General features: G+C 42.1%; 1 long non-coding RNA gene across 1 annotated transcript; it reads left to right on the top strand.

The window, feature by feature from the left end:
- Positions 1-5,155: 5,155 nt before the first annotated feature.
- Positions 5,156-8,654, top strand: LOC121001882. The gene is made up of 3 exons (XR_005779165.1): positions 5,156-5,233; positions 6,854-6,903; positions 8,579-8,654. It is a non-coding gene; the product is annotated as an uncharacterized LOC121001882 (long non-coding RNA).
- The last annotated feature ends 5,086 nt before the right edge of the window (positions 8,655-13,740 follow it).

Here is a 13,740-nt window from a genome sequence, read left to right as displayed (position 1 = left end):
CTGATTAGTCAAAATTCATGGTTTATGTCTCTGTTTGCTTTACAAGCAGTGTGCGGATGTCATCTGTCCTCCTCTACCAGAGTGTGAAGAAAATGACAGATTGGTGGAAGTGACCTCACAAAATCCATGCTGCAAGGAATATGAGTGCGGTGAGTGATTTTTATCTTTGCACATTTATTATCTCAGTTAAGACGATGTTCACATCTGCGCCAGGCTGACCGTTGTTCTGATCCGTCAGGATAACAAAGTGAAAACAAAAAACAGATCCATTAAATTATTTCCATGACGGATGTAAATTGAACAAATTCCGCTTGCATCTGTCACCCATTGACTTCAACGCAAAAAAAGATACAGGAAGCTGTATTCATCACATTTGTGAAAAAAAGCCTTGCAAAAAGAACTTTTTTTTCTGTCAAAAATAACAAAATGCAGACAGGGTAAACAGTAACAGCATAAAGGATGCTTCCATTGAATATAATCGGAAGCGTAATTTATATATTATTTTTAAAGTGAAAGCTAGTTCTGTCTGATCACAACAACTGATTCTCCTATGTATGGTCTATCTATCTATCTATCTATCTATCTATCTTTCTATCTCAGTGGCGTAGCGTGGGTTGCCAGCATCCGGGGCAAGCCAAGTATTGCGCCCCCACCCCCCAACCTGTGACCACACCCATTTTTACAAATAATGCAGTAGATGTCACCTGAAGTCCTATGTAACACTACAGATAACACAGGGATAACTCTGAGTACAGATAATGTAGTAGATGGTAGATGGGTGTGAGGCCCCAGAATTCAGAACACACACAATGTGACCTAAAGTCTGGAGCCAGGCTTCGGCAGTGTGACCCAAATTCTATATTCACCCCTCCCCCCCAAAAAACAGATATTTGGATGGACATAACATACATTGCTATGAAATATACAGGAGAATACCGCACCATACCTGTTACATCTAGTGACATCTCCTGTGATGTAGACTTTCCTCAGCATCTTCATTCGGAGATAGGACCGTCATGATAACTTCTTTCAGCCGCTTCTCGTCTCTGCAGAGTTTCACAGAAAATGTTTTGGATTTCTCACTTTACTATCATCCTCAGAAAACAGACCTCCCCTCCCCCGTAGTGCCCATAACTATAATGCCCTCTGTATAATTAGAATATATACTGGCCCCTCTGTATTATTATTATTATTTCCTCCTCTGTATTATTATTAATATTATAATGGCCCCCTCTGTAGTATTATAGTAATAATCATGCCCCCCTTCAGCCCCTCCAGCATACAGTCCCATGTAAGATACAACCTTCCCACTGCCTTCAGCCCCTCCAGCATACAGTCCCATGTAAGATACAACCTTCCCACTGCCTTCAGCCCCTCCAGCATACAGTCCCATGTAAGATACAACCTTCCCACTGCCTTCAGCCCCTCCAGCATACAGTCCCATGTAAGATACAATCTTCCCACTGCCTTCAGCCCCTCCAGCATACAGTCCCATGTGAGATACAACCTTCCCCCTGCCTTCAGCCACTCGAACATACTGTCCCATGTAAGACACATCACTTACCTGCCTTCAGCCCCTCCAGCATACTGTCCCATGTAAGGTAGATCACTCTCCTGGCTTCAGCCCCTCCAGTATACAGTCCCATGTAAGATACATTACACCCCTGCCTTCCAGCCCTTCTTGCAAACAGTCCCATGTAAAATACATCACTCCCCCTGCCTTCAGCCCCTCCAGCATACAGTCCAATGTAAAATACATCACTCCCCCTGCCTTCAGCCCCTCCAGCATCAGTCCCATGTAAGACACATCACTTCCCTGCCTTAGCCCATCCAGCATACAGTCACATGTAAAATACATTAATTCCCTGCCTTCAGCCCCTCCAATATACACTTCCATGTAAAATACAAAACTCCCCGTCTTCAGCATACAGTCCCATGTAAAATTCAGGACTCTTCCTGCCTTCAGCTCCTCCAGCATACAATCCTATGTAAAATAATATCACCCCCCTGCCTTCAGCCCCTCCAGCATACAGTCCCATGTGAGATACAACCTTCCCCCTGCCTTCAGCCTCTCCAGCATACAGTCCCATGTAAATAATATCACCCCCACTACCCTCTCTTCAGACCCCTCTAACATACAGTCTCCAGTACAAAGATTATTCCTTCTCCCTTCAGCCCCTGCAAAAAGCCCCCCAAGTAAAAATAACAGTCATTATTCTCCTCCACATACTACTGACCTGCTGCAGACTCTGCTCCTCTCTCCAACATCCTGCCCTGTAGAATCTCCCGCTCATCTTTAGGCCCCGCCCCGTGGATGAGGAGACTCCGCCTCTTCCCCTGACATCATACCTCCTAGGATCAACTCCATTCTAGACACTATGGTCGCCCTACTGTCTCATAGGCTTCAGGCCACTAGCCTGAAGCCTATGAGGAAGAACGGAGAGGACGGGAGCCATTGGCTCCCATGGCCCTCATTGAAATTTCAGCTGCCTGGCGCCCCCTGCAATTTTGCGCCCGGGGCAACGCCCCCCCCCCCCCCCCCCCCCCCGATATGCCCCTAATCTATCTATCTATTTGCCAAATCAAATCAAAAAGCTTTATTGGCAGGTCTAAAATTATACATTAGTATTGCCAAAGCATGTGGGTAATAGGGGGTTGAGGAAATGGGGACACTATTTGTGTCTATTTGTCTATATGTCAGGCTGCCTGTCTATTGCTGTTCTGTTGTCTGCCTATCTCTCTATCGATCTATCTATATCATATGCTTTAGCTATCTATCTATCTATCTATCTATCTATCTATCTATCTATCTATCTATCTATCTAATATCTATATCATATGGTCTATCTATATATCTATCTATATATCTATCTATCTAATATCTATATCATATGGTCTATCTATACATCTATATATCTATCTATCTATCTTGTACCTTTTAATCTATTATAACACTATGTGGCATGTTTAGATGCTTCCCCATCTTGCCTGAAAACATTCATTTGAATTTAAAGGGATTGTCTCATGTCAGACACTGTTGGTGTATCACCAGGATTTGTCATCCATGTCAGATTGGTGCAGGTCCCACCTCTGGGACTTGCACTTATCTACAGAACGTACCACTGAAAGTGAAGGGGAGCGCACCGAGCATGTGCAACGTGCTCTGCACCCATTTCTATGCAGCTGCCCTACATTCACTTGGGGGGTCCCATTCTGGAAACATGACCCGCACCTATCTCACGTTGGTGGAATATCCTAGCGATATGCCACCAGTGTCTGAGATGAGACAACCCATTCAAATGAATGTTTTCAGGCGAGATGGCGAAGCATCTAAACATGCCATGTGGTATTATGGTAGTTAAAACCTCTTTAATTTACCTATATTGCACTTTTTCAGATGAATACAATTCTATATGTACAGTATATTTCTGTTTTTGAGTTATACATAGAGATACAGAAACACTTTGCTGCTCTGCTCAGTGATACAAATGACTATATTGCACCTACTTTTATAAAATAGTATTTTCTTTTCTTTTCTTTCCAGAACCTATCACTATTTCTGTAAGTATATTACTAAATACCATCTGGTATATCATATATTGTATGATTGAATCTTTAGATGCCCTAGGTCACTGTCAGATTGGGGTGCCTAGGGACCACCAGTAAAATTTATTTTGGGGGCCCATTGTACAAGTACATATAAATATTAGTTGACCCTCATTTGCAAATACCTAAAACTGCAGACCTAAGACCTAAGACCACATTTATTTTCAGAAGTTGCCTGCTGTCTAGCCTGTTCTGTCCTGGAGACATTGGGGGAGACCGTTCGTAATGACAGCGCTGGGAGTTTTCACAAGGCCATAGGTTGTCATAGCAACTGATCGGAGCCTCCTATTTCCCAGAGGGGATTCTGATATGAGCCCCCTCTTTCTGTCTAACCCCTCGAATGGCTTGGTCTCTATTCAGACAGCATCTGAGGGGTTAAATTACCAGGATTGGTGTTATCTCTGATCCTGGTCATTGCAGCTGGGTGCCGGCTCTATTACAGAACTGACACTCGCCAGGTATGGAGTGGGATAAACTCATCAGGCGGCTCCATACACTTACACTGCACCAAGGACATACAGTCACATCGTGGCGTTTCTTAGAGAGGGTTGGGGGAGGGGTTGAAGTAGGAAATTAAATTAGGGTTGAATTAGGAAAATTCAAGGCTAATGTTGTTCACAATCCTCATCTCTTGAATAGACGAGAGGGCAGTTATAATGAACTTCTCTTGCTGTGGAGGATCTGTCCAGTCCTTCATCATACAGACAATACACTGACTTATAAAAGCACAGTGCAATGCTTCCTTCCCCCTGTGATGGCGCTGCAGGGAGGTTGAAGATCTAGCAAGTTCCCCCATAGATTACAGTTGAACACTCTGGTTCCCTACAGGGGAAGATTATTGTGATCATCTTATTGTCAAGGGACCTTCTAACAAGTAGGGATTGTCCAAAGCAAGCAGATAACTTCTTTAAAGACGTGCCATTTTGCACAATGTTTGGTTTATATATACAGTACCCGAGTCAGGAGGGGGCATAAGAAAAGAAAGGTTCTAAAATGCCTAATTAGGTGCCGCACATTTTTCATGTCATGTGTCATAAATTCACACATCCTACGGCACTATTGATGAATTTTCCCCATTCTGTATTTAAAATACTGATTATTTGCTGTTGATTTATTACTTTTTTCATATTTGTACAGCCTTTAACCCTAATAGTATGTAACAGTATATATTATATTGGTCAGTATTATGTAGGTGCAAAAACGGGATGGCAGATGGATGTGAGCAATAGTGGAATAAATGTTTAGGTTTTGTAGCACTATTGATGAACAGTTCTCATTGTGTATTGAACTGTATGCTTTTTTATGTTGATTAAATGTTGATTATTTGTGGTTGATTTATGTTTTTTCCATCTTTTTACAGACTCCAACCCCCAAGGTATGTGACATGATACATTATTTTGGTCAGTATTGGAATAGATGGAATGACTTGAATGACTAATGAAAGGGAGCTGGAGTTGCATGAATGTTGTATCTCTTGTTTGGTGATATAGAAATAATATGAATGCTTTTTTCTGATGTTGACAGCAATGTGATCTAGTCACATTTTCTGTGGACGACTGCGCCCCTGGGGAAAAACTCCTTGTGAAACCAAACCCACAGAATCCAGACTGTCCAGTGTATGAATGCGGTAAGTGCAGAGCCGTTTTCTGACGCTCACGACCACTGCACCCTGTCCCTTAGCTGACAATACTGTAGTAATCTAGCAGAGAATCCAGATGCGTGTCTTTGGTGAGATCCCAATCTTCTCCCAGCACAATCAGCTGTTCTCATGTCATAGGAGATACAGCAACTTGTCTGCAGACCCCAAACCCCGTCGCCGAGCAGCCACAGAGTGCTCAATGTGCAGCCAGCCAGTCGCAGGGGCAACACGTGAGGTGGACGGTGGACCGATGAGGGGCCACATAATATAACACACAGTTCATCAGTTTACTCACGGTTAGCAGAAAGCCTCCCTGGGCTGGCAGCGCAGTGTTGAGGTGGACAGCACGAAATCCTCCGGGGCACGCTCTGTGGTAGGAAGCATCAGCCAAGATGGTGGTTGAGGTGCCCTTGATGTTAGGGGTGCTTAGGGTGCTTGTTGCGGCTGAGTCCCTTGATGTTTTTTGTCGTGACGCCAGTACCGTTAATGGTGGTACAACCATAGGTGGTAATAATGAGGTAGACTGTGGTAAGATGCAACTCACAACTTTTACTTTGGATGTCACATGGTTGCAGCAGTACAATTATGCAGTCTTTAGATGGTACAGAGTTAATTCTGCAAATCCACTTTTTTAGGCTTTTTAGGTTTCTTAGTTTTTGAGCAGTGGGTTATTTCGATGTCAGTGGAACTTCTGGTGAGGTTGCCGGAGGCTAGGGTATCCTTCACCTAAAATATCCCAAAGGTCCTTTATGCCTGGTTTACGGCTTTTATCCTTTGGATGAATTTGAATCTGTCCTTTTCTCTTGTCCCTTTCTGGACTAAAACTTCTCTATAGAGCTGAAGTGCTGGATCTGCACCTTTTCACTCTCTCAGTATCAGTCTACTTACTGATCTCCACACTGACCTGTCTCTGTCCCCAACTGTCATCACCCCACATCTCTTCCTAATCTGCCTCACTAGGCCTGACCTAGGTATATATATGACCTGAATTCTATCCCCATCTAGTGGTGGGATGTATAAATTACACCTAATAGGCCTGTTAACAGGGATTTTGCAGATACATAAATGCAAAGTTATACCATACTGTACAATGCAATTGTTAAGATCAAAAAGTACTTTTAAGCAGTGCCCACTCACACGTAGTGGGACGCTGCAAATGTGCAGTATTATAAATGAAAGGCTGGAAACGCCATAGACTGTCATGCTCCATGGTTGTTCAGTGATGGCAGAGATTCTGGGCAGTCACACAGTAATAGCCAGTTATTTATACATGGAGACAAAGGTATTTGTGTTTAACAACTGACGTTACAAAAGGATCTTTGCATTCAGTATTACCTTCTAGAAAGAATATACACATTTTAAGGTTTAAAAGGGTTGTCCCATTTCAGGCACTGGAGGCATGTCACTAGGTTATGCCCCCAATGTCTGATAGGTGCGGGTCCCACCACTGTGACCCGTAACTATACTTAGTGCGGCACATGTTGTTTTTTAGCCGTACCCTTACTCAGGTAACTGACCAGCATCAGATGCTGCGCTCTTGTACTCAGCCAATGTATTGTAGGTAAGAGGTCAACAAGACAGAACTTAAGGCTTTATTTTACTTTATAGTGTCTAGTGGTACTACTACATCTCCTCCTGTATGGACCCCAACACCTGGTGTAAGTATACCTAAATTATACACATTCTGAAATGTCTTTTATCTAGCATCTAACAAACCAGGAGGGCTGATAATCCACCATTGCAGTAAAGGTTGACCAGTGAGAAGAACCAACAAAGTTAGGCCTTATGCACATGAACGTATTTTCTTTCTGTGTCCGTTACGTTTTTTTTTTTTTTTGCGAACCTTATGCGGAACAATTCATTTCAATGGATCAGCAAAAAAAAAAAACTGAAGTTACTCCGTGTGCATTTCGTTTCCGTATTTAACTATGTCCTATTATTGTCCGCATTACAGACAAAGATAGTACTGTTCTATCAGGAGCCAGCTGTTCTATTCTGCAAAATACGGAATGCACACGGACGTCATCTGTATTTTTTGCAGATTAGTTTTTTGCGGACTGTTGAGAATTTTTGTATGGATTTCTTCATCAAATCTGTGCTGAAATCCACCTTGAAATGTTATGAGGATTTAGACATGGACTCCACAGGTAAACTGTTGTCTCTTGTGGATTTTGATATCAAAGATCAAAATTCCTTTTTCAGAACGTCTATGGAAAAAAAACCTGCTGCAAATCCACACACAATCCACAAAACAGTGAAATCTGAAGCATATGCACAGTATGAGCAAAACTCCATTGACTTGCACTGTGTAGCAAGTGAACTTAGCCTTACCGTGACCTTGCGGTGTCCGTGGATGTGCTGCGGTTCGCAATGCACGGGCAACGACCGTGTGCGCGCTGTCTGCGGACCCATTCACTTGAATAGGTCCACGATCCGCATCCAACAGTCCAAACCGCAAAAAAGTAGTGTGTGGTGCAGAGGCACGGACAGAACACCCCATGGAAGCACTCCGTAATGCTTCCGATCCGTGCCTTCATTTCGCACTGCACAGTATCTTCCAGATTGCACACCTACTTACTCAGGGGAACTTGAAGTGGCCCTGGAAAAAAAAAAAAGTGGCACCATGTTGTAGGTGGGTACAAGTTGACAAGTAGGCAGGGTCAACAGAAGGAGGTGGGGCCCGTAATAATGTAGTGCAGTGCAGAATACCACCCCAGCAGAACCAAATACCACAGTGCAGCACAAAATACTGCTGCCCCAACCACAGTATTCAACTGTATCACTATCAATACAGTTGATTTCAGAAAGGCACCTGTGGCCATTGAGCATCAGATCATTATGTACCTGGCCTGCGGCCATCAAGAGGGCTTGGCCGGCCCCAAGGGTATTGGCTCACTGGGAAATTTCCCTGTTGGGTCTATTGGAAATCCGCCCCTGCATTCACTTGTTATGGTGGTATGGTGCGCACACGGCCGATGCCTGTATATTGTGGACCCACTGTTTGCAGTCCACAATACAGGCATGGACCTGCTATGGTCATGTGCATGAGGCCTTATAGTAGCTCCTAACACTTAAAGATGTATTCTGGTTATAAGAAGCCGAGTTATGGCACTCCTCACCTATATACTGCATAGGGAATAAATGGAGCACAATGCTTGCTCGACAAGCTGTCCCATTCATTATAGGGTGCAGAGCCCCTGACCTTATGATTGTGAATCTCACAATTTAGTAGCTACAAGGGCTTGATAGTGCATTAAAGAAATGTTCCTATATATATTTATAATTGTTTGAATTTACTTGTTACATATAGACTGACACTTATTTTATTTGTAGGTTTGTGACGGCACCATTTGCAAACCATTTAGATGTGAGAAGAAAGGCTCTAGTATGGTTTTCGATTCGATAGTGGATTGCTGTCCTGTATACGATTGTGGTAAGTCATTGCATATCTGTAAGACACTTGCTGCGATTCACACTGGTGTCCGAGAGCTATGCACATCTTGAATTTTGTATTGAAATATTCATTTGCTCATTTCATTGTTTCCTTTTTTTTACAGAATGTGACCCATGCCCCGCTCCTCCATATTGTAATGGAAATAAACCAATAACGTCTATTGACCCAGAAAAGGAATGCTGCTTCACATACAAATGCCGTCAGTATTCATTTATATCATTCTTACAATGTTTTAGAAATGTTACACAGTGCGCAGGAAGAATGTGCTGTAATATCATTGAGGGGTCTCCCGCAAATTTATACCCTCTCCTATTAGCCAGTGGGGAGAGACCTGCTAAATAAAAATGTTCTCCATTCTCAGGAACCTGGCCCATACATGTGTTATGTCAGTGGCTATCCATAAGAATGGCTTCCATGTATCACTAGTAATACACTACATCTCCGCTGCTAATGCTGGGGAAAAGTGTGGCTGCCCACAACTTCCCCCAGTGATCATAGCCGGATCTGCAGTAATCAACGGATCACAGGGCCAGCTTGATTTCAAAAGGGATTGTTATGGGGAGAGTACTTCAGTAAGCCTGGAGGGCAATATAAACACCTATAATAATTACCATACAATATGTATAAGTAAAGCATAAATCTGTATTAATACGTCAATATCATAATAACAATAAAATGGTGGCAGAATGCATATATGGGGGATGATCAAAAGTATACAAAACCACCTCCCTGTTGATGCAAGTAACAATGTAAAATATACAAAAGGATTTCAATAACGTAGTTTTGGTTTACTCATACATTTATTATGGTTTAGACCCTCAGTATACAGTATATCTGCGATATCTTCAATATGTCCAGGTGATGGCTGCAGAGAAAGCGTAGACTCCCAGTACCTCGCCAGACCTCCCCCGTCCCCCTTGAATTGTATTGTCTTTGGAGAACCCAGGATATGAAAATTGCTCTTCAAATCACTCAACCTCAATACTGGCAACAATAAATCACTGCAATACTATCTCAAGCCTCTAGGTCAGTGGTGGTGAACCTATGGCATGGGTGCCAGTGGCGGCACTCGAGCCCTTCCTGTGGTACCTACGCCCTGGAAAAAGTCTATGCTGTACCAATATGCCTTAGACTTTTCCTGCCATTCATCAGGGCGCACTATGAACATCACAGGCAGCGCACTGAATGCAGGCAGGCTATTATAGCTAAGTGATAAAGCACATTTAAGATATACTATATTGGACTGTAGCATTCAGGGTAAATTGCCGTGTTGGCACTTTGCCATAAATAAGTGGGTTTTGGGGTGCAGTTTGGGCACTCGGTCTGTAAAAGGTTCACCATTATTGCTCTAGGTGATGCACTGCTCTGCATCATCTATGATAGTAATTATAGTCTGCCTTTACCTGTATGAGCATTTTCTTTAACTTTTGATTTTCCTTTACAGCTCCAGAAGGCGTTCCAACACCTGTAAGTTTAAAATCATAATGTACATGTAATCTGCAAGCATTATCTAAGGGTACTTTCACACTAGAGTTAAAGTTTTTCGGTATTAAGTTCTGTCCTAGGGGCTTAATACCGGAAAAAAAAAACGCATCAATTTGTCCTTATGCATACTGGACGGAAAGTAATCTGTTCAGTGTGCATCAGGATGTCTTCCGTTCCATCCCTTCATGGTATTTGGAGGGGGAAAATACTGCATGGAAATACTGCAAACACTTGCTGGAATCTGGCTTTAATTTCCATTGAAATGTATTAGTGCTGCATCCGGCATTAAAATTGCTGCATTGACTGAGCAGGTCAATCAGTTTACATACGGATTTCCGGATCTGGCAGGCATTTCTAGCAACGCAAGTGTGAAAGTACCCTAACTCTGCATCCTGTAGCTTCATCTTTATTTCTGATCCTTATATAATGCCAACATGGTCCATGGAGCTGTACAGAGATGGCCATCACTCACATCAATCCCTGTCCCCTATGGGGCTCACAGGTTAAATTACTTGCTGTATATTTACATATGGGGCAGTCTCATATGAAGCTATTTAACCTCTTTGGATGGGGATTTCTTTTGGACTGTGGAAAAGGAGAACCTACAAGCCCTAATAATCTCATACATCCCATTTACTAAAAAACAAAACACAATTTAGATTAGGAATTGTTCTATCTCTATCGCTACTTTCCCTCTAGGTACAATCTCTACTATTCCTTACATGATAGCATGCACAGGTTAACATACACAAGAAAAACCCACATAAATGTTGAGCAAAATTGCCTGACCCTAAAGAAGCCAGCTCAGCGTCATGAAGTAATCCTAATAAAGCAAACTGAGACTAAACAGGCTCAAATAATCAGTAATTTTATTAAATACATAAATATGACAAAAGACACAAAAGCACATCAAATGATGTGGTACGAATCACTCCTGAGGAATAGTATAACACAGATGTATATAAATGGAGGCTTGTAATAAAATGCTAAAACGTCCCTGGAGGTGGAAGGGAAGATAAGTGATCAAGTGGGGCTGCCATAAAAAAAAAAAAAAAAAAACACACCAGAAGTTGTCTTGTTAGTGTTAAATCGCAAGGTAGCAATACAAAGAGGTAGTGCAACACAAAGGTAAGATATATATTAAACCCTAAAATAAGGGAAAATGTCAAAAAGTATATGCAACTACGGTACCTAAATTGTATCTAAATGTAAAAAACGACAAACAATAAACTGGCAGTCAAAGTGAATTACTATCAATGTATGCTTCCAGACCTCCTAACAGAGATAAAGTGCAAAGTGCAAAAGCAAACACAATGCCCTCACATTACTGACAACAGAATCCCATAAACCTACCCATGAAGTTAGGGGGAGATGATTCCTCAGAAGATCCGTACACCCCAACGCACGTTTCGGCATCTACCTTCTTCCGGGGGCGCTAATTTTTTATGGCAGCCCCACTTGATCACTTATCTTCCCTTCCACCTCCAGGGACGTTTTAGCATTTTTTACAAGCCTCCAGTTATATACATCTGTGTTATAGTATTTCTCAGGAGTAATTCGTACCACATCTTATGATGTGCTTTTGTGTCTTTTGTCATATTTATGTAATTAATAAAATTACTGATTATTTTAGCCTGTTTAGTCTCAGTTTGCATTTTTAGGATTATTCCTTACATGTGTATGTCTAATGTCTGTACAACTGTCTATGTATGTCTTGAGAAATTTTTGTAGCTGCTTTCAAGTGATATATAATAATATATTGAAATATATATATATATAGATATATATAGATATATATATAAAAATGCTGAAAGTTCAGGGCAGCACACCTAGTAGCAAGTGTTGGGTGCCAGCGGTGTCGACACTCGATCCAAAGTATCAAACAACCAGAAGAATAAGCACACCGCAGCACATCCGTATGGTGAAAAATGGTGGGATCCTTTATTCACCCAAGCAGCGACGTTTCGGTCCGCTTGCTGGGACCATTCTCAAGCCGGATGTGCCATACGGATGTGCTGCGGTGTGTTTATTCTTCTATATATATATATATATATATATATATAAAATGTAACGCCTAGACGTATAGGTGGAGATTTATCACAAGTGGTGTAAGGAAAAACTGGCTTAGTTGCCCATAGCAAAAAATCATATTCCACCTTTCATTTTTTTTTTAAAAGCCCTGACATATAAAAGATGGAATCTGATTGGTTGCTGCTATGGGCAACAAAGCCAGTTTTCCTTTACATCACTTTTTTTTTAAATCAAATCATTTTTATTGAATCAATAAATAAAGAGTATAACACAAAACAATACATTATATTCTTTCTTTGCTTTATCCACCATGTGGAATCAGTGTATAACAGTAATCATAGAAATACCAACACACAGTTTTATCCAGTATCTATACATTGCGTGTACACATGCTAAAACAAATATTTGAGACAAAGAATTACAAATATCTTAACCCCCCCAACATCCCTCCCTCCCCCCCCCAACATCCCTCCCTCCCCCCCCCCCACCCTGCCCTAACCCCCCCCCCCCCTCCCTGACAACTGGTCTTGACCTTCACGAGCCTATATAACCACGTGAGTATGAGATAACCATTCACTCCACATTTTATCAAACTTCTGAGGACACCCTCTCTTCACATACACCCCTTTTTCAAGTATCAGCATGTCATGCACCTTCCGTTCAAACTCACTCAGTGTAGGCGGACTTCCCTGGATCCACCTCATAGCCACCAGTTTCCTGGCCACATACAGCAACCTCCCCACAGCTACCTTGACCGATTCAGTCCCTCCAATCTCAGACACATACCCCAAAACACACACCTTAGGGTCTTTTTGAATTTTCAATGTCATTTTGCTATTAATCATATTTCTTACATCCTCCCAAAAATTACCAACTAATGGACAAGACCACAGCATATGCAACAAATCCGCACCATCTTCCATACACTTTGGACACTTGTCATCACTTCTCACTCCCTTTACATCACTTTTGATAAATTTCTCCCAATTATTTAACTCCCAAATATATTCGAGTCTTAATTAAGTGTGTATTACAGTAGTAGTCGCCATTGTCTGTCATATTAATATATTTTGTGTGTATTTTAGGCGCCATGTAAAGATGTCGTCTGTGGGCCAAAACCAACATGTACTATGAATGGTGCTAAACCGGTAGAAATCCCAGGGTCTGATCCCTGCTGTCCAGACTATAAGTGTCGTAAGTCCTTCTGCCCATACAACCATTGTTATTGTAATGACGTCCATGGACTACATCAACTGATCAATGGATCCGGTTTTCTCTATTTTTCAGAATGTCAGGAGACCTGCAAACCTCTTCCTGCTTGCACTGATTTAAGCCCGCCAGTAAGAATTGGAGACCCTAACGTTGAGTGCTGCCCAGAGTATGACTGCCGTAAGTACTCATGGAAAGCGTCACTATGTAGACCTGGGGATTGGGTATAACCATCCTTATAGCTGCTAAAGTTCAGACTCAGACGTTTCCACTGAAAATGTTCCATGAAGTTTTCTGTTTGTTTCTTTGACAGCCC

The sequence above is a fragment of the Bufo bufo genome, chromosome 1 (genome assembly GCF_905171765.1).
Source record: "Bufo bufo chromosome 1, aBufBuf1.1, whole genome shotgun sequence".
NCBI classification, from domain to species: Eukaryota; Metazoa; Chordata; class Amphibia; order Anura; family Bufonidae; genus Bufo; species Bufo bufo.
This window is presented reverse-complemented; position numbering and strand designations above follow the sequence as displayed.